The sequence below is a fragment of the Haemorhous mexicanus genome, chromosome 5, assembly GCF_027477595.1.
Source record: "Haemorhous mexicanus isolate bHaeMex1 chromosome 5, bHaeMex1.pri, whole genome shotgun sequence".
In the NCBI taxonomy this organism is placed as follows: domain Eukaryota; kingdom Metazoa; phylum Chordata; class Aves; order Passeriformes; family Fringillidae; genus Haemorhous; species Haemorhous mexicanus.
In genome coordinates this window covers 61,556,581-61,584,369 of record NC_082345.1, presented here as the reverse complement: position 1 = coordinate 61,584,369, position 27,789 = coordinate 61,556,581, and the positions used below count along the sequence as shown (strand labels likewise).

The following is a 27,789-nucleotide window of genomic DNA, read 5'->3' as shown; positions in this document are numbered from 1 at the left end:
TAACACTGTAGAAATAAAAGGAACAGGAATTTGGTCTACTCAGTCCCTTGTTTTCCATCACTGGGCTATAGGGTATGAACTTGCTTGTCACTCTTAAATCTTTTGTCATGATGCTTTTTGACAATTGTGAATCAAATGCGTTGTGGTAGGTGCAGTAGGATTGACTCCATTGTTAAATAAATTCTTTATATATTTGTAGCTTGGACTGGGACACTAATTGTGTCATGAATCAATGAGATTGTTGTCAGGGATATGCAGGTCTCTTGGTTCCCCCCCCACATTTCCGCAAAAACTTAATGTGTTCCAGGAATTTAGTTAAATCAATCACATTTCCTAGGAGAAAGCTTGGTTACAGACTATCAGTGTTTTGCTCTCAGGTAATCTACAGCTTCAGAGTTGTTACCCAAGGGCATTGTAAAAATGAGTAACAAGTATATGCTGTCCCATTTGTTGTAAATGCTTGGCAGACAGACATTGGACAGCTATGGTCACTTTTGATTTTGATTATAATTTTACTTCAGCTCATTTAATTAAAGATCTTCATTGTTATAAAGAGATACTTTGTATGTCAGCATCAAGACATACATTGCTTTTGTTACCTTTCTGTGACTTATAGGTGGTATTAAATTGTAATTGCTTTCATTTCTGTGAGGAATTGTCTGGATTCCCAGTGTTGAATTTTGCTTGTGTAGTGCAAAAGCAACTTTCGGTTCATGGTTCATTGGTAGGTTTTCAGGTATCGACAACTTAAACATGTGCATCTGCAAAGACTTTGCATTTTATTTTGCTATGGGTATATTAGTTTGGGTGGGTTTTTTTTTTTTCTTTTTTTTTTGGGGGGGTGGGGGTTATCTATATTAATGTGAAGCTTTTTTTATTACTTTCTCCTATTTGTGGCAGGCAATGTTTTAAAATGCTAGTTAATAGCAATGACAGGTGACTGTAATTCCTATCAGAAATTTTGAACCTCATTCCAGTCTCCCAAAAAACTTTATTAAACCTGAACTGGCAGTGTGTGTACGTGACATTCAAGGAAAGACGACTTTGCAGATTGAAAATCATCTGGCTTACTTTTAGGTAAAAGTGCCTTTTCCTTTGCTGTCTTTTTCTTTCTTGAGAAAAGACAGATGTTCCTTTTCATTGACTGATGCAGAAGCATCTTTGCCAGTTCCTTAGGGCATCACTTTCTAAGTGAAACTAAGGCTGTGTTTGACTTCTCCTTTGCAAGGGAGTAACACAATGTAGCCATAACACCTTCTCCAGTCCCACACTCAAGAACTGTAATGCCTTTTGTAACTGTTGCATCAACTGCTCTCATCTCGGAGGAGTGAATCATATGGAAACTTCATCAGTATTTTTGAAGCCACTTTGAAGTTTGGTTTAATATGTGTCATAAAACTAGAGAACTTCCTTGCATTTTTCACATGGTCATCAAGCAGCTTCTGTCTTCAGAATGACAAAAATGCCTTCTGCAACAAACTTCTGCTTCAGAAGTCTTCTGTACAGTTATGGGATACCTGTTCAGTGAATGATTCACATTTCTGTATGCTTTCCAATACATTCAATCAAATCAGTGCTGCTGATACTGATAAGCAGCTTATGTATTAGCATTTTGAGATTGGCATCAGGAAAATAATGTATCTTTTTGACAAATACTTTCCTCATGATTGCTTATGCAAATGACATTTTTTCTGGCAGCTGTGGATACTGCTTTTGTGTGCTCTGTTATGTACTTGCAGTGTGACTTCTGGTGCTGTACCCTTGCATTTTGAGAAGTGGAGGGGAGGGCATTGCATTCTGCAGTAACATTGCAAGACAGGTCAAATCTTGGTCATCATCTAATCATCATCTGTTAACATCAGCTCTCACATGCTGTACTGCAAAAACAGGCTGTTGATAGGAAAATTGGAATAAGGAAGATTTTAGAAAAACAGTGTTCCCCAAGAGTTTGATGCAGAGTGACCTTCCCCCTCAAATATGTTATGGACTCACAGATTCCCCAGTGCTTGGCTTAGGTTCTGAAGCCTCATGGAGAGAAAAGGGAGAGAATGGTCAGAAGGGGTTTGCAGTTGAGAGAAAGATCAAAGACATTGCTGGGAGAGCATTCTGGCACAACTCTACCTGGCAAAACAAGTCTGACTCACACTGCTGCTGAATTGTAGTTTTTAGCGCAGTTAAGGCAGAGGTTCTGTAGTGCACCTTAGTTAAAAATAGGCAATCAAATCATAGCAATGCAGGTAAGCACTGGCACAGGGGCTTAATTGCAGAATCAAAGATCATGGAATGGTTAGGGCTGAAAAGGACCTTAAAGATCATCTAATTTCAGTCCCCCTGCTAAGGGCAGGAAACTGTCTACTTGCAGCCTCATCCAGCATGGTCTTGAACACCTTCAGGGATGGGAAATACAAAACCTCTCTGGGCAACCTGATCCAGTGCCTGAACACCCCCACAGTAAAGAATTTCCTCTTAATATCTAATCTAACTGTGCACTCCTTCATCTTAAGGCCATTCCCCCCATCCTGTCCCTACATGCCCTTTTAAAAAGTCCTTCTCCAGCCTTCTTGTAAGCCCCCCCTACATACTGGGAGGCTGCTCTGAGAGCTCTTCAGAGCCTCCTCTTCTTCAGGCTGAACAGTCCCAGTTCTCTCAGTCTGTGTTTGCAGGAGAGGTGCACAATGTGCTGATTCCCTGGATTCATTCCAGATCCACATCTGTCTTGTGCTGGCAGCCCCAGAGCTGGCTGCAGTACTCCAGGTAGGATCTCATGAGAGCAGAGTAGAGGGGAAGAATCAACTCCCTTGACCTGCTGGTCACATCTCTTTGATGCAGCCCAAGATGTGGTTGGCTTTCTGGGTGGCTGGCACACACTATTGGTTCACGTCCAGCTTTTTGTCCACCCTCAAGTCCTTCTCCCCAGGGCTGTTTTCAATCCATTCTCCACCCTGTCTTTGTGCTTGAGATTGCTGTGACCCTGCTGCAGCACCTTGCACTTGGTCTTGTTGAACTTCATGAGGTTCAGCTTCATGTTGAACTCACACACTCACCTGTAAAGCCTGTCAGGATCCCTCTGGATGATATCCCCTTTCTCCAGAGTGTCAGCTGCACCACACAGCCTGGTGTTGTCAGGAAACTTGCTGAGGATGCTCTTGATCCCCCTGTCCCTGTCACTTGTCAAAGCTGTCACCATGCTGACTCCTGAGGATTGTCACTTGTCAGTCTCTCCACTTGGACATTGAGCTGTTGAGTCTTTGAGTGTGACCATCCAGCCAATTTTTATCCACTGAGTGGTCCATCCATCAAATCCATGTCACTCCAAGTTTGGGCAAGGGTGTGGTGCAGGACCACATCAAATGCTTTACACAAGGTCATGATATTTTTTGCCCTTCCCTTATCCACGACTGCTGTAACCCCATCCTAGAAGGCCACCAGATTTGTCAGGCTGTGGGTATAGATGAAGTAGCTTGTGCTCTTAAGCAAATTAAAGTGTGGGATTTGTAGTGTTAGTTCTAGAGCAAGCACTTGGGAGTGAACTTAATGTGGTGGTTTGTGCATGAAAATAAAGCTGTCTAGCAGATATTTTGTAAAAGTTTTACTGGCTGCCAGTCTAGTAGTCACTTCTGACTGGAATGAAATCATTATAGCATCCAGTTGTGTTTTAAATAGATTGTTAATTTTCCATATGCCGGACAGTGCTGCAATATTCAATGCAAATTGGAGAAAAGTATCCATTTGTCCTGTCTTTCTGGGTGAAAAGTGTCTGCAAACTGCATGGATTTTCCTCCCACCCCTGCAGTAGCTATCCTCAGCTGTGATGTGCCAGGATGCACGGATAGTGTTTCACACAAAATCAGAAGTGATGTGTTTGGTACTAACTTAGCATCTTGATGAAATGAACGTCATTTGCATTAAGACTAGACATTTATTTTTGTGTAGATGAAGGATGTGTAACTGTGAATTGTAATTAGGAGAGCAGTGTAATCCCCCCCAGCCTTATTTTTCCCACATTTCTCCAACCTGTGAATTAGGGTTGAGATTCTTGACTTTATCTTCTCTGCATGTGGACCTTTGCCTTTTGTTATCTGTTATGCATGTATGTGTGTCAGCTTCTGATCATGAAGATGTCTTCTTTGCACATGTCACGCTTGCTGATTTTGCCATGTAGAACTACTGGGGCTCAGCAGTGCATGGAACCATGCTGCTTCCGTGAAATTCAGTGAGACATTTATAAAATTGATCATTACAATGTAATGTTGTTTAACCTTCCATTCTGTCTCTGCACCAGAATGTTATGTAATGGGCACTGCTTCTAGATTAGACATTTTTCTGTGTTTTCATTATTTTAATGCACTTTTATAATAGCTGAGCTTTTTTTGTGGCACCAAGAAAGATGCCACTCTTTCAGTCTGGTAGGCTTGACTCACTTAACTTTTTTTGCTGTATTTCCTATTTCAGCAGTGAGTCAATCTCCTTTTTAACATTTTGTATTTCCCTGTTGGAGATAAATGTGTTATGACAGAAAGGTAAAACCACCTCATTGCTTTTAGGTTTCAGCTTGTAATTTTATCCATTTAACTGAAAGTTAAAATATGACATTATGAGGCAGGAAATCTGGACCCTTAGTCTTTCCTGGTTCCAGTATTTCTATTTCTTGCACCTTTTTTTCTTAAGTAATATTTTAACTTGTTAGTATTCCTGACTGTGGCTTTGGCTGGAACCATTTGATATGCATCTTTCTAGGGAGGTACTTAGAAGCTTGCAGTGTTTTCATTCTTATTCATAATTCTCCTCTTGCTTCTGGGAGTCCTTTTTATCCCAAGGCCATTGCCCGACATGCTTGATGTTCAAAAAGAGATAGTCATGTTATTATTATTGGACATCAGCTGGAATCCTAGTTAATGAAATGTGGTAATACTGTAGTGCTCTGGTAGGACTGTGCAGATCGCTGAATAATTCCACTTCTGGGCACTAAAATCCTGATTTGAAGTTAATTCTTCTTTTCTGATAATCGGTGGCTTTTGTTACCTGTAACCATGAAATTAGATGGAAGACTTTGGGGCAAGAGGAGCAAAGGATTTGGGTTAAGGATTTGTTGAAGGAGTCCCCAGATACAAAATGGGCGGTAGTCGTGTCCGCCTGAAATTCTTGCTTCTGGCAAACCATACGCCAACATCAGTTCCAAGTGGGTTTTGCTTTTAGGTTTGTGGGATGCTTGGCTGATGCAAGAATGGAATGTCTTGGTTTCATTCTTGTACTTTAACCATTTTATATATAGAAGTATTGCTTTGTTCCCCCAAGAACACAAATTCTTTCTGTGTTTGTCTCCATTGGAGTTTGTTTGGAGTTGAACCCATTAAAAAAAAACACTCCTGGATAATTAAAATTCATACAATGCAGGCAAATAAAACATGGAGACATTTGATCTTGAGAAAGTATATATATTTAGTGTACAATCAGGTAAAAGAAAAAAGCTCTCTACACAACTTGGCAAAGAATATTGAAAGTATGCATTATTGTATGTAACAATTAATAGAGACAGATAAGACTTTTGGTTCCCTTTCATCCTAAAAGTCTTTTAAACTACTAACTTATTCTTGCAAATATGACCTTTGAGACGTGTAATTTATAAAAAACATAATTGTTTTTTGTCTTGTACTAAAATGTGACTGCTATATTTTAAAAACAGTAGGTTGTTTCTGGTATCTTAGAGCTCTGCTTATACTTTAAGAATCCTGCTGTGAGTTTGTTTACCTGGCTGAGTGTTTCAAGTTGGCCTTGCTTCAGTGGCTTATAACCAAAACCAATCCCTTAATCTTTCACCTCCTTTTTCCATGTACTGGCATAAAGTGAACATTTAGCTGGAAATGGTGGTTAATGGCCAGTCTGAAAATCACACATCAGTTGTATGTTTTGGAACAAGCTCTGCTTTGCCTGAATAGGATTCCAGACAGATTTCATGTATGGTAGTCCTAAAGGGGAGGAAAAGTAAAACTTGGTAAAGCTTCTTTTCAGTATAGGGAAGCACTGAAAAGCAGGACACTTTCAGGTTTAGTTTTGTTTCTTTGCCCCACTTTAGATCCATTATGAAATTTCTGGAAGTACAGTTAGCTTTTTATTGACAGTGTTAATAAGCTTTTTATTAGGTCACAGCTCCTGAAGCCTACAGAAAATTCAAGCTACAAGTCTGGAAAATAAAATTTAAAATACTTCATCTCTTATCAGTTCAACAATAGATTTGAGCATAATGAATTAGCTTTAAGCCAAATGACATTCACAGATTGAACCTGAATTTGCTGATATTTGTATAGTTCAGAACTGCTGCTCTTCTAAGCCTGATTGTGGGACTACATGTCTGGAAACAGTATTGGAATGCATCACTGAACATTCTGCTGCACCCCATGCTTTGTTTAGGAACAGATAGCTGTGAAAAAATAGGTTTCAGAGTGAAAAAATATTGTAAGAATACTAACATCCTTTTATCAGAGAAGGTGGGTCTTCTAAATCAAAAACTGTCCAAAGAAGAGGCAGTGAGTAAGGATAGTATGTTTCAGTCAAGTCTAAGTGAATAGGAATTTGTAACTTGTGCTACAAAAACAAAGAAATCCCTATGCCTCTTCCCCCTGCCCCTTGGACAATTTAAAATGGAATGGTTTATTTTTCTTTCCTAATATGAACATCCAAAACTAGACATTTTTGGCTGGCTCTCAAGTGTTAAAAATTATCTCTATTTCATGTTAGGGATAGCTACAGAAATTTATATTTATAGAAAAGTATCTATTTCTTTTAATACAAAAACGACTTGTTTTTGGATTTAAACAAGTTATTCCAAGTGACTTGACCTAGATCAGTTGCTAGAAGGTAATGGCTTCCGGCCCCAGCTCTTCCATGTCTTCTCAGAGCTCAGTTCAGTGCTGCAAAGTGAGAAGCTGGACACATATCTTGGATTTTCTAGAAGTAGTGCTTAATTGTCTAACTTGGGCTGTTGTCAAAAGTCTTCCATATAATAGCATAAACTTCAAACAATATTTCTTACATTTACAATAGTGCCTTCTCAGTCAGGGGAAAATCCCCAAAATAGTGTGGTGTGTGATGAAATTTTGGGAAAGCTGGACAAAAGATTCCTGCAAAATTTAACTTGAAGGTCTTGGGTGGGGGTGGAATCTTCTTGATCAACAAAAAGAAAAGTGGATGTGTACAACATGAGTAATAGTAAAAGAAACAAAAAAAATTAAAGAGTCTGCCAGGGTGCTGGAGGGCAGCTTGGGTGTGAACTGGGTGCCAGCAGTGTGGTAGCTTGGTTGTGTTAGAAATGGGAAGCCACGGGTTTGAATTTCCTGTGTACTCTTGTGGGAGAGGTGGGCACTCACTGCCTTCACAGTACATTTGTGTTTTGGCACCTGTGTTATTTCTGGCATGGATACACTGATGTACTTGTTTCTCATCTGAAATTGTGAATCTACTTTTCCTATTTATGTATATCATTCTTAAGGAGTAATAAAATTATCGTGCCTCTAGAGCTGCTAATGGTATTCAAAAGCAGCTAATTAGAAAAGGGGGGAAAAAAAGGCCTGGTTCTTCATCATTTCTCTGCTGAATCTAGCATCTGCACTGAATACACAATTCTAAGTCAAATGCTCCTGCTTGAGCCTCCTGTTTACATGCAACAGAGATTCAGACAAAATATAGTGTGTGAAAATGTTAATGACTATAGGAGGAAATTTTTTTATGGACTGCTGAGGAATATTTTTAACACTTTGCTAAGCTTAGTACTATGGTTCTTTGAGCTAGCTCTTAGAGCAGGTTCCATAGCAAAAGTTGGAGATAATCTTGGTGCTTCTTTGCTCTCAGACCTTGTGAAGAAATTCAAAAATAGATTTAAGGATTTTAATAACAATACTTATATGTAAATGCCCATATGCAAATGCCCAACAGGTAGTTGGGCAGTGTTTATCTATTGGTCCCACTTTACCCTTTTCAGTATAATCATTAAAGTTTTGGGGTTTTTTTTATTAAAGTTGTTTTGCAGTGATGTATGACTCTTCCTCGGCAGCATTTTTATGTGACCGGCTTTGCACAAGGAAGGGGCTTGGTCCACCCAGCACATGTTATTGATTCTGCAACAGCAGTAGTTCTTAGATTCAGTAGTCAGGTGAACACAGTGTTTATGCAGCCTGTTTAAGGCATTGAAGTATTTTTTTAATAGGAAGAAACCATTAGAGAGGAAAAAGGTTATGCTTAAGTGCTTATGCTTACTTCTTTTACATAAGGCCATGTTCTGCTCCTGCAATACAATAAAGTTTTGTTCTTCCTGGAGACCTTCACTAAGGTATTGTCTGCCTGATTTTTGTCCATGCTCATCTTTTCCCTTGTCTTTTAAAATAATAGCATTGGGTGTTTTTGGTTTTTTTCTCTCTCTCCTGCTTTCCAGACCCTAGTTCTTCCAGTTTGTTCTTCTAGTGAACCTGAAGAGTTTGGTTCAGAATAAGCAGCTGTCCTTGCACACTGCCTGATGGTTAATCTAAAGTATTCATGCACTGAGCACTTTGGTAAATCTTGTCAACCAGTGTGACATCTACCAGAACTGACATGCTGTCAGATGTGGATTGTGTTTTGTTTGACAGAAAATGGATTTGAAAAAAGAAACCAAACAAAAGCTTTAATGTTATTGCTGTGTACGTTGCTGCTGTGTTTTACAAACTACCTGTGCTCCTTTACACAAATATTTTCAAGCTTTCCTAGGTTAAGAAAGCAAGTTGTTGGATTATTCCTTTGGAAAAAAATTGAAAAATTGTATGGTACTTCCATGTTGGCTACTTGACTAGAGTATGTATTTAGGCCTAGTGCTTTCATCTAGGAGATAAGAAACAGATTCTTTCTTTACATCCATTCTGTTTGACTGTAGTTTTTAGAAATGGTGAACCGGTTCAGAATTTTGTTTTATTCATAACTTTTTGGGCAATAAGATGTTAGAATTCTGCTTTCCTTTTCGGTCGTGTGCTGTTTATATTTTTTTAGTCATATCCCCATAGCCACTGTGATGCTCAACAACTGTAGTATGGTAGCCTCGCTCTTGAGCCAAATTCCTAGGAAAGAGCTTTCACTTTGTGTTATTTCACTCCAGAACAGGAAGGGTGAGCACAGCCTCTTCCTTTTATCATCTGAATGAGTGTGTCTGGGGGGTTACTCTTTGTTGGAGATGTTTCTATAAGTGAAACATTTTCTAGGAATTTTTTACACTATTTTCTATTCTAAAATACTACAAGTCTCCTGGAAAATGTCCACCTAGATTTGAGAGGGTTTATATGGCTGAAGTGTGTGTGTGTGTGCGCGAGATAACTAATGCTGCATGAATAACTCACAGTGAATAATTTTTTCAAATTAATTTAGACTTTCTTCTTGCCGTTTTTACTATGAATTCTTTGGAAATTGTGGCTTTTACAAATATTTAGCTGTATTTCAATCATGTTCTAGAAATACCTGCACAAAGCTCTGATTAGCTCAGCTGACAATTCAGAAAATAGTTACAGAAAAAAAAAAAATCAGTATGACTGGTCCCTCTCCACCCCTATTTTCAGGTTTTCCTTTTCTTGAAAACCAAACCAACTTCTCTGCAACAAAAATCCCACCCCTTCCATCAACAATTCCTTCACCAAAAACCACTGGTCGTTTTTTAGCACGTGTTTTCCCCCTCAGGAAACCACTATTCTGTTAAATGTCTTTTTCCTATGAGGAGAGGATCACTGTTCCTGTAGTGGTGTTTGTTATGGTTTTTTTCCTTTCAACAGTTAGAGTAGTCAGAGATAAATATTGCATTTATGGATAATAGGGGTTTCAAAAATTTTTGTTGTTGAGTATTTCTATTTAAGAAGAAATAATCTTTTCTAAGCCAGTATAATTTAATATCTATGGATAGTTGAATATTTTCCAAAAGTCATATGGAAAATGTTGTTATCTAGTCAAAGTAAGTTATCCTGCAGTACAGCCATGGTGATTTATTAATTTTTCTTCCCTCCAATATTGTAAATTATATTTAGAATTATTCTGTAATTTAATGTTGGGAGAACTTGAAATTTTTTTTCCTTTTCCCAGACACACAATAGTGAGTATTCTATTCCTCCCTTAGGCAGTGGACTTCAGGCTAAAATTTAGCATTAATAAGCCTTACATGCTGTTATTTTTCCCCACTATTGTTGCAAGGAGATAGTAGAGTTGCTAAGAAATGCTGAGAGCTCAAGTTGCTCTATTGCATGTAACAGCTTAAATATATCCAGTTGAACATGCTGCATGTTTACTCTGCCTTTCCTGGTGAAATGACTGGTTCTCCCATTTCACATTTTATTGTAGAGGGTCACAAACCAAGCATCTTTGCTGTAACACACATCAGCCTTGTTCTGTTGGTGGCTTTGCAGAACTGGGCAGGGGCTGGTGGGAACCCAGTGCTGGTCCTGGGGTGTCTGTGAGCCCCAGCCTGTGTGAGCTGGGGTTGGGAGGACTTCGGGAACTTCTTTGCCTTGTAGAACAGCACTTTAGTATTTTACAGAAATAGTTTAGATCTTTGTTTTGGTACTAAAACTGCATGAATGTATTTGGGTTTTTATTAGCACTGGATGTCTTTAGTTCTTTAATTTTTTGGTGTGCATTCACCTTGGTGTCAGTGGCTCTAAAAATACCATTCTCTTCTATGTGTTTTGACTTGTTTCCCATCTCTTATTGAACACAGAAAGGTTTAATTACAATTATTTAATAAAATAGTGCATGATTGCTCTGAACAGTACTATTGAAGTCAAAGTCAGCAAAAATATACTTAAAATTGGATTGATTTAAGAACATTAATAAATTAAAAGTAATTCTGTCCTTTTGACTTCATATAGAATAGATTGAAGTATTTCATTTTAATATAAATATTCTATAACCATTTTATCTAACACAAACCACATGTGATTTTTCATAGTAGCTGAGGTGGATGTAGCTTATGTTATGCAAGTATGGATGTGTAAATGAATAAATTGTCTTCTATAGTGTATGATATAGAAAGTAGACGATTGAGCCAGACTCAATTTTGTCAAGACTTCATTTTTAGTTAAAGCAAATTTACGTTTCTATGGCAATAAAAGCAAATTTAAAATGTAGGTGGTTCTGACTGTTGCTGGTCCAAAATAAAGGCGGCAGTTGCAGAATAGTACATTTCATAGCCAAAAAAAAAGCCAAGATTTTTATCAAAGAAAAATACATCTATATTGCCCCATACTTAATTTTTAAAATTTTTGGATTGTAAGCTCTTTCTGGTATATATACTTTTCCCTCCTTTAATTTTTCCTTTTTTCCACTGTGTGTAGCAAAGATTTATATAAAATCTGCATATATGCAAATATTTTATCAAGTACATGTTAAGTGTCTTTAAATGGTGATACTTATTACCTTTGCATCTTTCATAATTTGTCGAGACTTTAAATTTTTAGTGCTTGTGAAGTGATGATTATTTTTAGTAGTACTCAAGAGACGAGAGGCATGAGATTATTTTATCAGAAAATAAATTAAAGCAGTATTTACCAAAGAACACGAGATTGGTGGGGTGGGTAGGGGATAGCAGGTTGCAAATAAATAGGGTAGAACATAATGAGAAATGATAATCCTACTCTAATTGGAGTTCAGGGTAAGAATGGAGACACCATTTCATTCCAGACTAGATTGTTCAGGACTTCACATCCACTGAAGCACATTAGTAGAACAATCCATTACAGAATACCCAAATACCACCTATTCATGAGTGAGTCGCCTCAAATTCATCATCCTGTCCTATCTGTCATTTGAGTATCATTCAAGCTGTGTGCTTTTTTTGTGCTCCAAGTCTTACCCAAATCCATGGGCTAGACCACAGAGAACTCAAGATTCAGTATCTGTGGAAATTCGTCTTTTTAAGAAGGGAGTATGGGCATCCTAATTCATATATTAAAGATTATATTTTGCATCCAAAATTTCTTATTATTAAAGCATAGTGTGCATACATAAAAAACAAGTTGTATCTTTTTGATCACTCATTTATTTACTCTGACAGAGCTTTACAGGAATTCAAATTCATTTAGCAGGATGGGAACATGTGGCATTAGTCCAAGGTTGAAACTGGATCTTTCAGTTGATATAATGTCAGATTTCGTAAAGTCATGTTTAGCAACAACAGTCTTTTCTTAAAGTTATAGCCTGGGAATATTTTGTGTGAATATATCAACCTAAATTTGCAGAGATTCTGGTATTATCTACGAGGTACACAGTGATTTGCCTCTTCACAGTGGGTGCTCATGTAGCAGTCCTTGATAATTCAAATAATTGGTGTTAACTACTCAAATACAATAGATGAAATGTCTTGAAAAGACACAGGGTTTGTGCCACCTGATTGCTGCCTGTGCTACTGGGATAGTGGGTTTGTGCTCCAGCTCCTATCTAGCAGGAGCAATCACGACCTAAGCAAAGGGCTTTGGATAGTTGAGCTGCTGGTGGCCAAAGAAGCTGTTGGTTTTGAATGCTTTATCACAAAAAACCAACCAGCTTTATATTATATAAATCTGTGAATAAATGCACCAAATTATGCTTGATGAATGATTCTGTAAGCCTAGAAATAATGTATGTACTCCAAGGCTGCATCATGATAATATTTTGACATGCAGTATTTGATGTAAATCCTGGAAATAAACAGAAAGACACATTTTGAAATGTAGCTTCATTTATTCTATATTTGAATGCAACTGTAGTGTGACCCAGCAGCATTACAGAGGAGATAGAATTTATATTTTTTGTTATTTAATTATTATAAGGCAAATTGTTTGTATTTTACAAATTTGAGATGTTATCACACAGCTTAGTGTTCTGATCCGGGAAACATTCCCAACTGTCTGCAGCCAGGTCTGCTGTGCTGTGAGAGCCTGGTTCAAAACACAAAATATCATCTGGGCTCTGTAGCTCTGTCTTTGACAACTCCTCCCAAATGTGGCTAATGGAGGCCAAAGATACTCTCTGTTCAGATGCAGGCAGATACATTGAAAACATGAATTTTGAAAAACCTTCATGGGTCTTTCATGGATTTGGATGCGTTTTACTAGACAGCAATTTATAATGGATATACTAAGAGATGTGGCATCACAAAAATATTTTAAAATAAGGTCTTCTAATATGCTTTGATTTTATAATTCTTTTTCTTATCAGCTGAAACTGGATTTCAAATTCAACTGAGAGGATTCTTTTTTTTAATATGCATTTAATAAGCTTGCACTCTTCTGCCATGATGATAAACTTATGTTTTTTTCTTCCTTAACTTCAGTAAGAAAAATTAACCTGCAAAACCTGTATATACCTTTTCCCTACATGTATTTTGGAACCTAATAAATCTGAAGAGAAGTGTTCCATTTTACCAGCAGTTTCAAAGCAGATTTCTTTTATCATGACTTGGATAATTTCAAAGTCTTCTTTTCCTCCTCTGGTTCTTCCTAAATGTATTAATTTTATTTGGTGATAAAACTTTCCCTCTAACTTTTAAATAGTTTTTCCAAATTTGAATAATGTTTTATGCTGAAATCAGTTGTAGAACCAGTTTTTGCTTATATTTTGTTATAATGATATTGAGACATTAGTGATTAATGATATTGAGATACTAGACAAAATTTGTGAGTTCTAATGGTAAGACATAACAATGGATAACTACTCATCATTTTTTTGTAAATCTGTATGTATGATATCATATGAAAAAGTGTAATATTTTGTTGCCATGGTGGTAAGCACAGTTGTGTTTCAATTTTATTTTTTTGTAGCAGCTTATAATAGTTGAAGTAGCTGCAAAGGGAAAAGTGTTATCTGCAACTTGAGTTCCACTGAGAATATAGGCCTTGAATGACTTATAAGCTTCTTTTATTATAGAAGGTGCCTGAATTGTACTAGTGCATTACAGCTAAACTTTACCTGTAGAATAAACTTGGATTTGACATTTAAATTCATTCAGGAAGGTTTTAAATTTATTTGTTCAATTGGGAGAAAAAAATTGCTGGTGGCTTACTTAAAAGATTTAATTACATGGAGTACAGACTCGTGTTTTACTTAGGGAGTGTCTGTGTGGGTTTTTTTCAGTGATTCATTTTACGGTGTAGTGAGAGCAGAGAATGTTTGGTGTAGCTCTGTATATTTTCCTATGTTATATTTCTTAGTAGCAATGTGTAAGAACATCTGTTACTACAGTAACTGCCCCACTACTGTGATAATCCATCAGCAAAGTTTTTGTGTTGGGTAAAGTAGCCTGTAATTGTGACCTACTGGTGAGCCTTAAAACCAGAGGATTTTGCCATTTCTTCTCTTCTCAGAAAAAGCATTTCTTGTTGAACTCTAGTGTTGGGAAGCACAGCGTGGAACCAAACTCCTTAATATCTCAAGCAAATCACTTTCTCCTATTTTCTTCCATCTGGAGTGTTATGGGCAGGGGGTGTATAAGATGGGCTGGAAATAAAGGCTTCAATTCCTCTTTTAGCTCTTCCCCTGGGTACTGAATAGCCTATAGGTAGTTGTTCTTAGTCAGTTTCATTCATGAGAGATGAAGATCAGCTTGCTATTTGACAGGATAAATAGTTGAGGCAGTGTGATTTAATTTCTGGTAGAATTGAGAATAGACTCAATGTATCAAGTCTTTTGACTTCAGCATATTTCTGAGACACAATATACTTCACATACTGTAGGTGTCACCTATGGAATGTGTCTACACCATTTACTATTACTGTTACATGGCATCTTCTGGTGGCAGTAAATGTGCTGCTAGATGACTCTTCTTGTCTCATTTACTACAGGTGATGAAGGGACTCAAGTGACTGCAGGCAGATAGTTGCACATTTGGGTTTTCTTAATTAATAAAGTGCATGTGTTGGTAGCATCAGAAGAGCATTCAGCAGTAATGTAAGAAGGACATGCAGAAATAAAGTGTTCTCATTTTTATGGAAATGAAAGCATTCAATTGTCTGTAATTCTGCTCATGTGTTTGCTTCTGTAGTCCCATTAGCTGTGTCTTGGTTCAGCAGGAGTCAACAGCAAGTGTCTGGGAAAGAATAGAACTTCAGCATATATGGTATTTCACCTAAGTAAATATCATATATATATATATATAGTTTCTGGTGATTTTGGATTTATTATCCATGAAACTCTCTGGTCACATGTAAACTTTTAGTACATGACACCTATTTAAATGCTTGCTGTTGTTTAACTCCAGTATGGAAAGTTAGTGTTTAATTCTATAACTATTTTTTTTAATTTGAGGTTTTTTTCATCTTTTTAGGTGTTCTTTAGTCTGGTTGGGTTATTTAGAGTAATAACTAAGGTTTCCGAAAGTTTACAGCAACTAATTTGGGTTTTTTGAACAGATTTTTTTTTTTGTAGATTTGTCTTCTGTTAACGGAGTTCTTCAGTCTGCTTCACAAAAAGTATTAGTTATTTTGCAATATGATTAGGAAATACCTCTATATAAAAATTATGCATCTCTTGATTTCTGAACGACTGTATTTTCAAAATCCTTCATGCAGTGAAGTTCTACTAATCCCACTTCACAGAGAATGAAGAGACAAGGGCCTGGCACCAAAGGAAGTTTCTAAGGGTTGCCTGAAGTTTGTGATGCAATTCCCACAAATACCCCTGGTAATTCTAGACCATCCTCAAACTAGACCATCCTCAAACTTTGAAGCTGAAGTACAGGAGCATGCTGTGTGCACTTGGAGGGGAGGGCAGTGGGTGTGTGCCAGCCGTGGGTGCAAGCTGTTCAGAAGCTCCAAGCATGGATGTTGACAAAGCTGGCTTCGTACCAGCACTTCTGTCAAATGTGCCCACGTGGGTGCTGCTAAACTGAGCAGTGCTCAGGCTGTTATTCCATGGTTCTTGAGCAGAGTCCCACTTCATTCAGGGTGACATTCTCTGGTACATCCTTGTTTGGAGGCTAGTTTGGGTAATCTCTGTGCAGGTGAAACTACAACAAATTGTCTCCGTTTTGTGGTCAGATCCTAGATGCTGTGGGGGATTTCTCTGTGGTCTGTAGGTCTCACACAAGTCTGAAACAACCAGATGGGGTGGGACAGGGGCTGTCTCAGACATCTGCCTCAGCTGGCTTGACTGTTTCATTTGAAGCTGGTGCTTTGACATGTGTTCTTTCACAAGCTTAGGGTGTTGTAATGCTGTTCCTCAGTGTTTTAGAAACCCAGCACCATCAGTGGAGCCTGTTCCTGTGCTCTCTGTGTGTCAGCTGAGCTGCCATGCAAAGACGCGGTAACACTCTTACTGTCTCTTTAAAAATTAATACTAAACAACACAAAGAAAAAAACTTAAGAAGCAATTGCCAAAAATTGCATTAGATGGCTAACTAGGTCAATGCATCCCCAAAGACAGATGCAGACAATCTCTTGCGTTACGTCTTGACTGGTTCTGAGATGAAATGTAATTTGTATAAAAGGCTTTCTAGTCAAAACAGGAGTCACAAATTAATCCCTGATGCATGTTTCAAATACAGACCTCCTGAATGATGAGTTCTAGGGAATGCTCGTTGCCCTGTCACTTTTAGTTGGTTCATATTTTCTTCATTTCTTTAACCTGTTTTTATTACTTCTTGAGATTTGCCATTGGTTTTTCATTTCTTTAATTCTTGTGTTACTTTGTCAGTATAGGTATTGCTTGTTTCTTCTACTGCTTCTGGAACAATGACTAATGAATTGGTATCTGCAAGGCATGATTAGGAAAAATTGAGCTGAGACTTGCTACTCACAACTGCAGGTTTGCAGGTTTGGCTGTACCTTAGGGAAATCAGAACTCTGAATTTTGCCCATGCTTACTTTTGGTCTGTATCTGTCATGTCAGCCTACCTTAAGGGAATTTTCTTTTCTTTTATAACTTGTTTACTAGAGGTGAAATCCAGAAGGGTACAGAGTCTTGTGCATTAGTCATTGAGAGCAACCTCCTGACTTTTGCACCCGTGTTGGCAGGAGGTAGTGATCAGCTCTGGGGTTAGGTTGGTTGTTTGATGCTTTCTGTCATAGCATTGTGCCATCAGGTAACATTTTTGGTGAAATAGTTCTGTTTAGTGGAGTGCACCATTTGTGCATGAGTGATGTGGTGGTGCATCTCAACAATATCTTACCCCATGTTAATGTACTTCCCAAAGGATCTGTCTGGGCACTTTGCACATGCTATGACACTGTTGACATAATGGAAGGAAAAACCTGGACATGTAGCCACAGCTGAAGTTTCCCCAATAACTCTGAGTCTCAGGAGTCACTGAGTATAAACAACCAGACTCTGGAAAAGAGCAGAAGGGAAGTGCTTTTTTACATGTTAAAAATGTAGTTTTAATGGCATGTGCTTCTTTTCCCCTTACAAGTTTAAGTTATTTAATGATTTTTTCTGTTCAAACCTTTTTTTGGGCTATCCATGTCCAGAAAGATTATTTTTCTTCTGGGGCAACCAAGACCATCAGCTGCTCTTCTTTGGTGTACCTAGGAGGGATGGGTGAAATGTTCATTCTGAGTACATATTTGTATAAATTTACAGGTAACATTTACTTTTTTTCAATTCTTGAAATTTAATATGTGCACTGAATGCTAGGAAAATGCTTTTAAAATGCAGTATATGGATTTTTTCTTCGTTTATATATAAAATATGAAGTGCACTTCAAGAAGTAACTGAATTATTTGAAAATGCTTGCATTTATTCAGTTTACGTTTTTCTTTGATGCCAAACCACTGGTACCACAGTGTTACTCTTTGGCAAAGCAAGAGCAAGCAAAAAAATGTAAACATTTGTGCTCCTCTTAACTGAAAAGTTATTATCATGATGGAATTTGTTTTGGTTTTCAGCTCTTTAGTATCTGCATGTCTTTGAGACTTGCCTTCCAGCAGGTACCAAATGTGAACAGTCAAAATTCACTTTTTCAATGGCAGATTAATGTCTTTATTACTTAATGTCTTTATTACTTTCTTAGATATTTCTTTCCATCCTTGTAAAATAAGGGAAGATGTTGGAGACTCAGAAGTTAGATCTGTATCACAGTGCTTGAGACTGGAATAACTTGTTTTTAGTGTAAAGACTTTCCTTGTTTAACATTCTACAGTGCATTTGTAGAAAATTTGTAATCTATACAGTCTTTGCAGTTGGCCCTTGTAGGGTCATGTCACAGGGAGTTAGTGTTATTGATGAACTTTGAGATTATGAAGCAAATACCTGGACTTCTGGAAGAGTTTAATATAAGTAGAGTGCAGTGTTAGGAAGGGTGTTAAGAGATCTGGTTTGCATGTTGAAATTGAGTAACAAATGCTGAGTCAAGGTTGTTCTCCTACAGCAGTATGTGTTAGGAGAGCTTCCTTGGCTGAAGAGTCAGGACGCTTCAGTGTCACCATGCACAGATGCAAGGGCACACTGGCAGTCTGAAATGGTCACTCAAGTGTTGATGTCACTTTTCTAGACATAACTGTATGTTTTTGCTATTGTTGTGTCATATTGGCTGCTTTTGAGAGCTGCTCTCTACCTGAGGCCTGGGAAGAAGTGTGTCACGTAGGTGACATTTGTGATGATTGTCTTTGTCCACTGAGAATAGAAGAGCCTCTCATTTTAAATCAATGTCATTGCCATACCATCTATCAGACATGAATGGTGAGGTGAAATACTGCTCTTTCAATCACAGAATCGAGTTCCTGTCCTTCACTGAGGAAGGTCACACGTTTAAAATCTGAATTCTTTTACACTGGGGGATGACATTACTTCAATTTCTTCTAGCTGTGCTCACAGGTTAGTTTACAGAGTGAGTTATCTGGAAGAATCAGTGTAAAAAAGCTTTATTTTTTACAAGAAACTCCGACTCGTTTCTTGTAATAAATAGCATCCTGTATCACATCTTTGGAGGCTTGCACTTCATCCATAAAATACTGTGTTATATGTGGTGGATACTGGTGGAAGGTTTGAGCACACACGAGTGAGGCATGTGGCAGAGGGTTCTTGGGTGGTTTTGGGGTAAACACTTGGCAGTGGCATAGGATGGCATCTGTGGAAAACACAGAGGAAAGAGCAGTTGTCTGACTCAGCTGCAAAGCTTCCGGGTGCCGGAGCCAGATCTCCCCTTCTGTGTCCTTTTCCAGTAAGGGCAGCATGTGTTGATGTCCTTTCTTGGTATGTGTGTGGGATTATGCCTCTGGATCATTCCTCTCCCACAAGCTGCTGCTTCCCCATACCCTTTTGTAGAGGATCTGGGTTTGGGTTTTTTGAAGAGGATTTGTTGTTTTTATTAATATTAGGTGGTTTTTTTCTGATAGAAATGTTGCTGCATCCCACATCTTTCCAGTGTCTATTGTGGATGGTGACTTATGGCCTAGCCTCAGTACTTTTCATGGGAAGCCAAGTTATATTGGACCACTTCCTTTTTCACATGTTATTTTAAACATGTAGAATGTAGTGTGTTGTGTTTCTGCAAAATGCTCCATTCAGTCACAGGGGTTTCAGTGTCACCTGCATCACCTCGTCTGGCAGCTGCTGCCCCAATCATACACAGAGTGACCTCAGCTGCTGCTGGATGCTGCCACATCTGGTCTGGAAGTGAAAGAGCCAGCATGTCACCTTCAAAGGTATGCAATGCACCTGGAAGCAGCAGCTGAAAATGCCCTGATATACTTTGAGTCAGTGTGGGAGAATCAGTTGTGTTTTTGTGGCACAAATAAACACTTTCTCGTAATCCCTCTCATGTGACAGCAGCAAATATTTTTCTTCAAAACTATCACTTGAAAGCACAAGTTCCTGCTTTGTTTTGTCCCAATTTAGTGCTGGTTCTTGCTCAGCTTCTTTGGAAGTTTTGAGGTATTTTCTTAATACTGCAAAGGATGGTTTGCAATGTGGAAAAACTTAAAAGCCTGTCATCTTCAGTCAGTTGTTGTTAATTGAAGTCATCATTATCTAAAGCCAATAGAGTCCCCTTTCCTGTGGTGTTTCCAAGCACTGACTGGTGAGGGAAGCATTGGATGCCCAGGAGCTGAGGCTTCCTGAGCTGCTGTGAAATGGCCAGTGCTCTGCAGGGTGCAGCTGGGAAGGGGCAGGTGAGCTGCCATGGAGCTGGGATGCTGCAGGAGACAGTGAGGGTGGGATGCCTGCCTTGAGACCTGCATTTAAATAGTCAGAAGGTGTATGGAGGTCTGACAGAAGAAAATCTGGCATTGTCACTGAGAAGGAGAAAGTAGAATAATTTGTATTTGATGTGAAGGCTTGTATCTGAAACTATCACATTTGAAATGTACTAAAATAGCTGTCTTCCCTGGAGCTAGGACTATCAAGACACGTTGCAGTAACATTGATATGCTAATCTCTTCAGTGTTCACACTGCCGTTGGCTTTGTAACAATAACGTGTACCTAAATGTGTTTCCATTGGAAAAGAGTTTTTCTTTCAATGGAAAGCATACTTTTGGTTTCCTAAAAGCTTTCAGTAGCAACATGGTAAACAGTTCTTTAAACCGATTTTAAAAAGTAAAAGCCAATTTATTGAACCTTGTCAGATCTCTTCTGAGGAACCTATACTAAAATTAGAAATTTTTTCCTCCTAATTGATTTTGGTTGTCCCTGGAAATCAAGGATGAAAGAAGAGGGCCTAGGACATAACCAGCTCTCAGAACTTGTCTTTATTTTTCTGCTGTTGCTCCCCCAACCCCAGTTTTTTCTATCACTATTTACTAGGCTTGTTTAAAAAGATGTATAGCCCTAGTTAGGGGAATAGGGCCTTACAATTCTTCTGCAAAATAAAAAAAAATTGTTCTGCAGAAAAAAGTATTCTTCTGTTTCTTGTCAAAAGCTATCAACAGTAATGATGAAGGACATGACGTGGCTCTCAGGTTTTATCCTGAACATGCAAAACTAATGAGGAGGAAACTATAAAAAGACAGGAAAAAACTCCCAAAACTCAGACCTCCAGGGAGCTGCTGCACGATTGAATACATTGTGCTAATGTTACAAAATACTGAATTAATTTTGTCCTATATTTCTTCTAAATTAATTTTAATTAAAATGTAATAGTTCATATGAGCAGCTTATAATTGCTTTTTTCCTGGTGTGGTTTGTACAGAATCATTCCAGCTGCTATCAGTAGAAGATGCATTGACTGCCTCTGCATTAGCATTTTGGCTCTGGGCAGCAGTGTAGCTCTGCAGTGAATCTCTTCTCATCTCCCAATGCCTTCCCCACAACATTTTTGATCAGATCAAAAAGTGGTGTCAGTTCCCATGGAGTAACTTCCCCCAGGGCAGGTTAAACCACAGGTCTGCTCCAGGGATTCATTCCATGTGCTTGCATTCTTTTGGAGATGTGAAGGTTGAAATCAGTGAGAGTCTCAGGGCAGCTTCTAACAGTCCATGCATGGCAACGTTCTGCTTAGAGGACTGGCCTAAATCTACTTAGACATAAAAGCTAAAATGACATGTCATGGATGTCTCTGGACCTCAGCTTCAAACAGCTTTGACCAGGTGATCCCTGCTAGTGCACTGCCTTACTTGCTGAGCTGCACAGGGTCATACTGCTTCCAAACTGTGCAATGCCCAGAGGGATTCATTCTCTTTACAAGTGAACTATCTTCTGTGTTAAAATATATTGTGTTGTGTAGCATACAGGCATGTTGTTACCTGCAAAATAATTGAGTGCAGGGGTTATGTGTATCCTCCTCTTACCCCACTTCTCCAAAGATGGGAGGATTTAATAATATTTTCTATCCCTAAGAGAATTACTTTCCTTTGTGGTGGAATTCATCTCCAAGTTACCATTTTGGCAATGGCCAAAATTTTCTTGTATCTTGCTTGTAGTTCAGTGAGTCAGATGCAGAGAACAAATTGTCTCTTAGTATTACTCTGCAAGTTTTACTATATTTGATTTTAAATATCCACTATTCCCTTTAGATGACTGTTAAGGTACTTGAACAGTGATTACTGCATGGAATTGTTGGCTGGTAGTTATCTCTGGCAAAACACTTGCAGAAATGCATTTATGACTGCAGACATATTTTGCTTTTTCCTTCTTCCATGCTTGTCTGCTGGTGTCTTTAACCTCGCTGTGTAGGTACAAAGTGCATAAAGGTGTATATAGGTGGAGAATGGAAGTGAATTAGCTTCTCAGATTAGCAGCAGAACCTGCATCATCAGCAGTGGTGATTTCTCTCAGTGACACCTCAGAGAAAGCCAGCAAATACAATGTCAGTGAATGGGGGTGTGTGGAAATCCACTCTAAAACATCGGTGGCCTGAATTCCACAGCTTTTTTCCCAGCTTTGCTCTACCTATGTTTTTGTTTACAAGTTACAAGACTTTTTCCTTTCAGCCTGCTCAAAAGGTTGGTGGCAGCTGGCAGAAGGCACAGTTAGGCAATGATGCTTTTGCTGAGAAACATGAAAATATTTTCTCTATCCATGGAAAGATGCAGATGCTTCTTATATCTGACGCTGAAAATTAACTTTCATTGTTTCCTGACCCAATCCAATGCCAACCAGACTGTTGTAACTCCCTGGTGATATGAAGCAGTTCTCCCTTTTACATCTATCAGTCCTTGAAGCCTGACAAAATCTAAGTTAAGTGATTGTCCCCTCCTTTTTTTAATTAAACAGGACCTAGGACTTGATTTTTTTTTCCTGTTTGTTTTAGTGCTTATCCTTCAAATATCTGTTTTTCATAACAAGTGTTTTGCCTCTGGAAAATAGTTAAACATCCTGGAAAAGTAGCTCTTGTGCATTGTAGAGGATAGGCATACCTGGGTAAAATTCTGTCTCTTCTCTGTAATCTTTATGGCTGATCATGGGTGGGAAATCTACAATTTGCCCTGAAAACAAAAAGGTTGTCTGAAATTTCAGCTATGCTAGTGGTATTTTTTCTTTCAAATTTAGACAAACCAAGCTTTTCTTGGGACACTGAAATGCTATTTGATTAGCAACCACTAGTTGCTGACCACATCTTCCACTTGGATACTCAAGAGTGTTTGAAGTTTGTCTGCACCATGTTTGACTTCAGGTAGTGTCATTTCTTTTAGAGCATGGTTAACTTGGAAAGGGTTTAAATGCAGCATAAAAATCTACTTCACTGAAATTACGAGGAAGTATCTCAGAATTCCTGTATCTTCTTGAAAAATGGGTTTCAGGTCTCTAAATAATTGAATACAGCCTTTCTGATTGTACTTTCTATCTGCTAGATCTGTGAGGCTGCAGAGAACCCATGAAAAGGCCTTTGCCCTGCATGTGTCTACCTTGTAGTGCATATTAAACTGGGGAAATAGATTGAGGATTATTTTACACTCTGCTGGACTTCCAGCAGCTTTTTAAAGAATTGCCTTTTAAAATATTTTAAACTTGTAAGGAAGCTGCTAATAAAGATGGCATTTACACAATGCCATTCTGTCTTCATCATGCTGAAAATGGTAAGAAAGCTTTCTGCTTCATGTAAGACTATTTGCCTCACATGAAGATTGCTTGCAGATTTATTCCACAGTATGTGAGACACCTTGAACTGTCCATTATGAATATTTATTAATGATCTTTCTCTATCTCTACCATATTCCTCATTTTGAGATGAGTGTGAGAAAGCAAAGGGGACCAGAGCTCCCTTGGTACAGCACTTAACAGTCATAGAATGGTTTGGGTGAGAAGGGACCTTCAGAGATGGTCGAGTTCCAAACCCCTGCTATAGGCAAGGACACCTTCCACTAGACACCACATCCAGCCTATCCTTGAACACTTCCAGGGATGGATTATCCACAGCTTTTCTGGGCAACCCTAAGAGCAAACAATTTATTTTTTATATCCAGTAGAATTTACCCTCTTGTAGTTTAAAACCATCACCTCTTTCCTTTCACTGCAGGTCCTGGTACAGTGTCTCCCCCCATCTACCTCATAAGCCCCTTTTGTATATTGAAAAAATGAAATAAGCTTTCCTTATTTCTTTGTTGTATTTCATACCAGTTATGGAAGTTGTTGGTTTAGTATTCTACACCTGCTGTGTTCAATATTGATCTGTATCTTCTGCAGAGGTTATAAATTCAGGGTAAAAGCTGTCAGTCAAGTGTGACTGACAGGTTCTTGATTAATGAAGCCTAGTACTGAAATTGCAAAACATCTGCTGCTGGCAGTACAGAGAGGACTGAGTTTTACAGGATTTGTATGTAATGATGTTTTTCCATCACTGTTGTTTAAGATAACCATGAAAAGTGCCACACTTACTTTTTCATTAGTACTGGTTGTAATAACTAGTACTATCCCAGATCTTAGGAATGCTGTATGTTTCATGTAAAAATCTTGTGGATGACCTCTGAAAGTTCTCTAATCCCATCCCTATTCAAAACAGAATAAATTAGAGCAGGTTGTGCAGGAACTTTATCAGTGAAGTTTTTGACCATGACCTGTTTGCATCTTGCTTTCTGTGTTTTTTCATTTCCATCTTACAAAATAAACAGACTTCACACGTGGTCCAAATTTTCTGCATCACAACTTACCTGTTGCCTTTTGTCTTACCCTTGCACTCCTCTGAGGAGCCTGGGTCTGTTTTCTCCTTGCCCCTCTGCTAGGTCTCTGTAGACAGCAGAACCTTTTCCCTTTACCTTCTCTTTCAAAGTGGAACAATCCCAACTGATTCAGCATCTGCTTGTATGTCCTGTGCTCCAGCCCAGCCACCTTGGTGGTTCTGCTCCAGGCTCAGGCAGCACTGGGATGTGCTGTTTCTTCTGCAGGGCTTGCAGCTACAGGGTAGAGAGGAAAAAATGTTTCCTTGACATGCTGACAATGCTCCTGCTCCTCCTCCCAGGATGTGATTGGCCCTCTGTGATGAAAAACGTGGTGTTCTTGAGTGGTAATGGTTGCCTTAGAGCCCTTGGTGTTTCTGGTAGGAGATGGTTAGCACTAAAATGTAATAAATAAGCTGGTACCTTGAGGTAAGGTGTGATCTTAGGCTGCAATTTGGTGAAATATTTAGGTGTGTATCTGTCATTCTGTCTTCAGTGAAACTCAGCTTTGTGCTCAAGTTCAAATGCTTTCCTTAAAATAAGAAAGTTGAAGCAGTTTCTTAAGACATACTATTTTCAGCTACACACCGTTTTGCTGTGCTGTCTGTCAGCTGCATATCCACTGATGGTGATGTCCTGTTCTTAGGAAGCCAAAGTTATAACATTTAGCTTTAACCTACAGTGATCTTTTGGTTTTTCTTTTCACTAGGTTTTGGAATTTAGCTGAGCTGTGCTAAAATTACATTGGTTTGAAAGCAGGTTTTTATAAGCTGTTTAAATGTGGATCTCATCACTATTTTAACTTTTTTCCTTTTATGTTTAATGAAGCTCTTATGATAACAGCATCTGATTTTTAAAAAGTGACAGGATTTTTTTAGACCCCTAGATAAATTGGGTTTTTAAACATTTTAAAGGAGATGGTCTAAGCTAAAGATGCTATTAATAAAGCAAAATATTAGAGTGGACAACTGATTATATTCATAAATTCCCGTGGAGACTTTCATTTCCCTCCAGGCTCCTTTCTCAGTTCTATTAAACTTTGCTTTTTTCCCCTTTCCCTCCTGGGAATGGGTTTCTGAGTCTCATTCTCATGAAGGGCAAGAAGTATGAATCTGTTTTTACTGTTAAACTGCTGGCTTCGGGCAGAAATAAAGATATTTCATTTAGAAACAAGGGATAGAAGGGGCAAAATAATATCACTAACCCATGATTTTTGGCAGAAACAAATTGCAAAAAATGTAAGGCTTGAAGTGTGTTGTCCAGAAAATAAAATACAATATCTATTATAGGTGTTAATACAGTAACAGCTGGGAAGATCAGCTTGAGAGTAGACTACTGGCTAGGAGGGAACTCTTGAGTCATCAGCTTTTTTAGTGCTCTTTTAATTGAAAAGGAACAGCAACACACACCCCTGACTGCAGTTCTTTGTTAAGTCTCTTTCCTCACCTTTAAATGAAAGAAAAAAAGCCTTCTACTTCCAGATTGCTGAATGCTCTGCCCTGCACTTCACTACTTGATGGGAGAGGGGGGTGGGAAGCTCTGCAGGCTGTTACAGCACTTGGCTTATTTTGGTTGGTGCCTGCGTAATGCTCCTACATCATCTTCTCTTTCCTCCTCTGCTTTCTGCAGCTCCAAGTGAGGGTCACATAACTGTTCCCTATGTAAGGCAGGAGTTCTGGAGCAGACCCTAAAAAAGAAATGCTGATTTGCAGGCTGTAGGTATGCACAAGTCTGCCTTAGTATCTGCTGCCTTATTTCTGAGGTATTTTCCACAGCCAGAAATAAATCAAATGTGATCCTTGCTTTTCTCTGCTCCCAGCCCAGTTTTCATGTCAAAGGAGCACCTCCCCCTTGCTCATTCTCCCACTCCACAGGTCTGACAGTATCACAGTGGGGTCCCTTTTCCCCAGTGCAGATTCTTGTTGGTCATTGAGGCCACTTCTCTCAGCTCTCTCTGGCATCACGAAAATGACCACTCTTTGTTGTCTATGTTGTTGTGGTTTCTCTAGTTTAAAAGGACTTCATTACAGCAGATTCTGTTTTCTATAGAGAACAAGTCATACAGAGCCAAAATGAAGTCCTTTTTTTTTTTTTTTTTTTGCTTCCCTACTTGCCACTGCTTCTTGTTCTATTCAGAGGTGTTATTAATTGCTGCTGCCTTTGTGCAAGTACTCAGTCATATAGATTTTCCATCACCAAAGCTTTATATCAAAGAATGTGGTATCAAAGAAAAGATTTTTTCCTTTTACAGATAAAAGAAAATGTCTTTATTTTCAGAACTCCCAAAGACCAACTCAACTTGCTGTCAAAACAAAAAAAATCTATATTAGGGTTTCTTTTCACAATGTGCAGATTAAAAAGATCATTTGGAGAGACCATTTATTTGAAATACAGGTTTCCTGAGCAAACAAAAAAAGCCCTTCCAGTTCATCTAGGCATGGAAAACCTCCTTGCACAACCTAATTCTCTAGAATCCAGGTGGTTATGTCTCATTACCTTTTGTCTGCTTTTTGACCAGGTTATCTGGTTAGAATAGAATTACAGAATGATTTGAAGTGGAAGGGACTTGAAATATCATTTAGTCCCAACCCCTCTGGCATGGGCAGGGAATCTTCCATAAGACCAGTTTGCTCAAAGCCCCATCCAACCTGGTCTTGCACATTTCCAGGAATGGGACATCCACAGCTTCTCTGGGCAACCCCATTCCAGTGTCTCACCACCCTCACAGTAAAATATTTCTTCCTAATATCTCATCTAAATCTCTCCCCTTTTAGTTTAAAACTTTTCCTTTTAGTCCTATTGCTATCTGCTCATGCAAAGAATCTCTCTCTCTCTTTTTTTGTAAGTTTTTAGGTACTAAAAGGTTGCAATAACCTCTCCCCAGAGCTGTTTTTCTCTAGGCTGAACAAGCCTGTCTCTCTTAGCATGTCTTTGTAGGAGAGGTGCTCGAGCTCTCTGGTCATCTTTGTGCCCTCCTCCTCCTGCTGCTTTGGACCTGCTGTGCTTCAGTGTTTGCCTTGTCGACACAGCACTCCAGGTGGGTCTCATGAGGGTAGAGTAGAAGGCAGAATCCCCTCCCTCACCCTGCTGCTCATGCTGCTCTGGATGCAGCCCAGGACCCCTTTGGCTCTCTGGGCTGTGTGCACATGTTGCCAGGTCACTTCTCAGCTTTTCATCCAGGAGAATCCCTAGGTCCTTCTTGGCAGGACCCAATGAGTACTTCCTCCAGTCTGTAGGCATACCATTGGATGGTTTAGTTGTGGAAAGCTGAAAAATGCTAAAAAATGCTAA

General features: G+C 38.7%; 1 protein-coding gene across 3 annotated transcripts in view; it reads left to right on the top strand.

Annotated features, from left to right (window-relative positions):
• SLC2A13 (solute carrier family 2 member 13) overlaps window positions 1–27,789 on the top strand; it is a 142,704-nt gene that overhangs the window by 32,497 nt on the left and 82,418 nt on the right. The gene's annotated exons all lie outside the window — the stretch shown is intronic.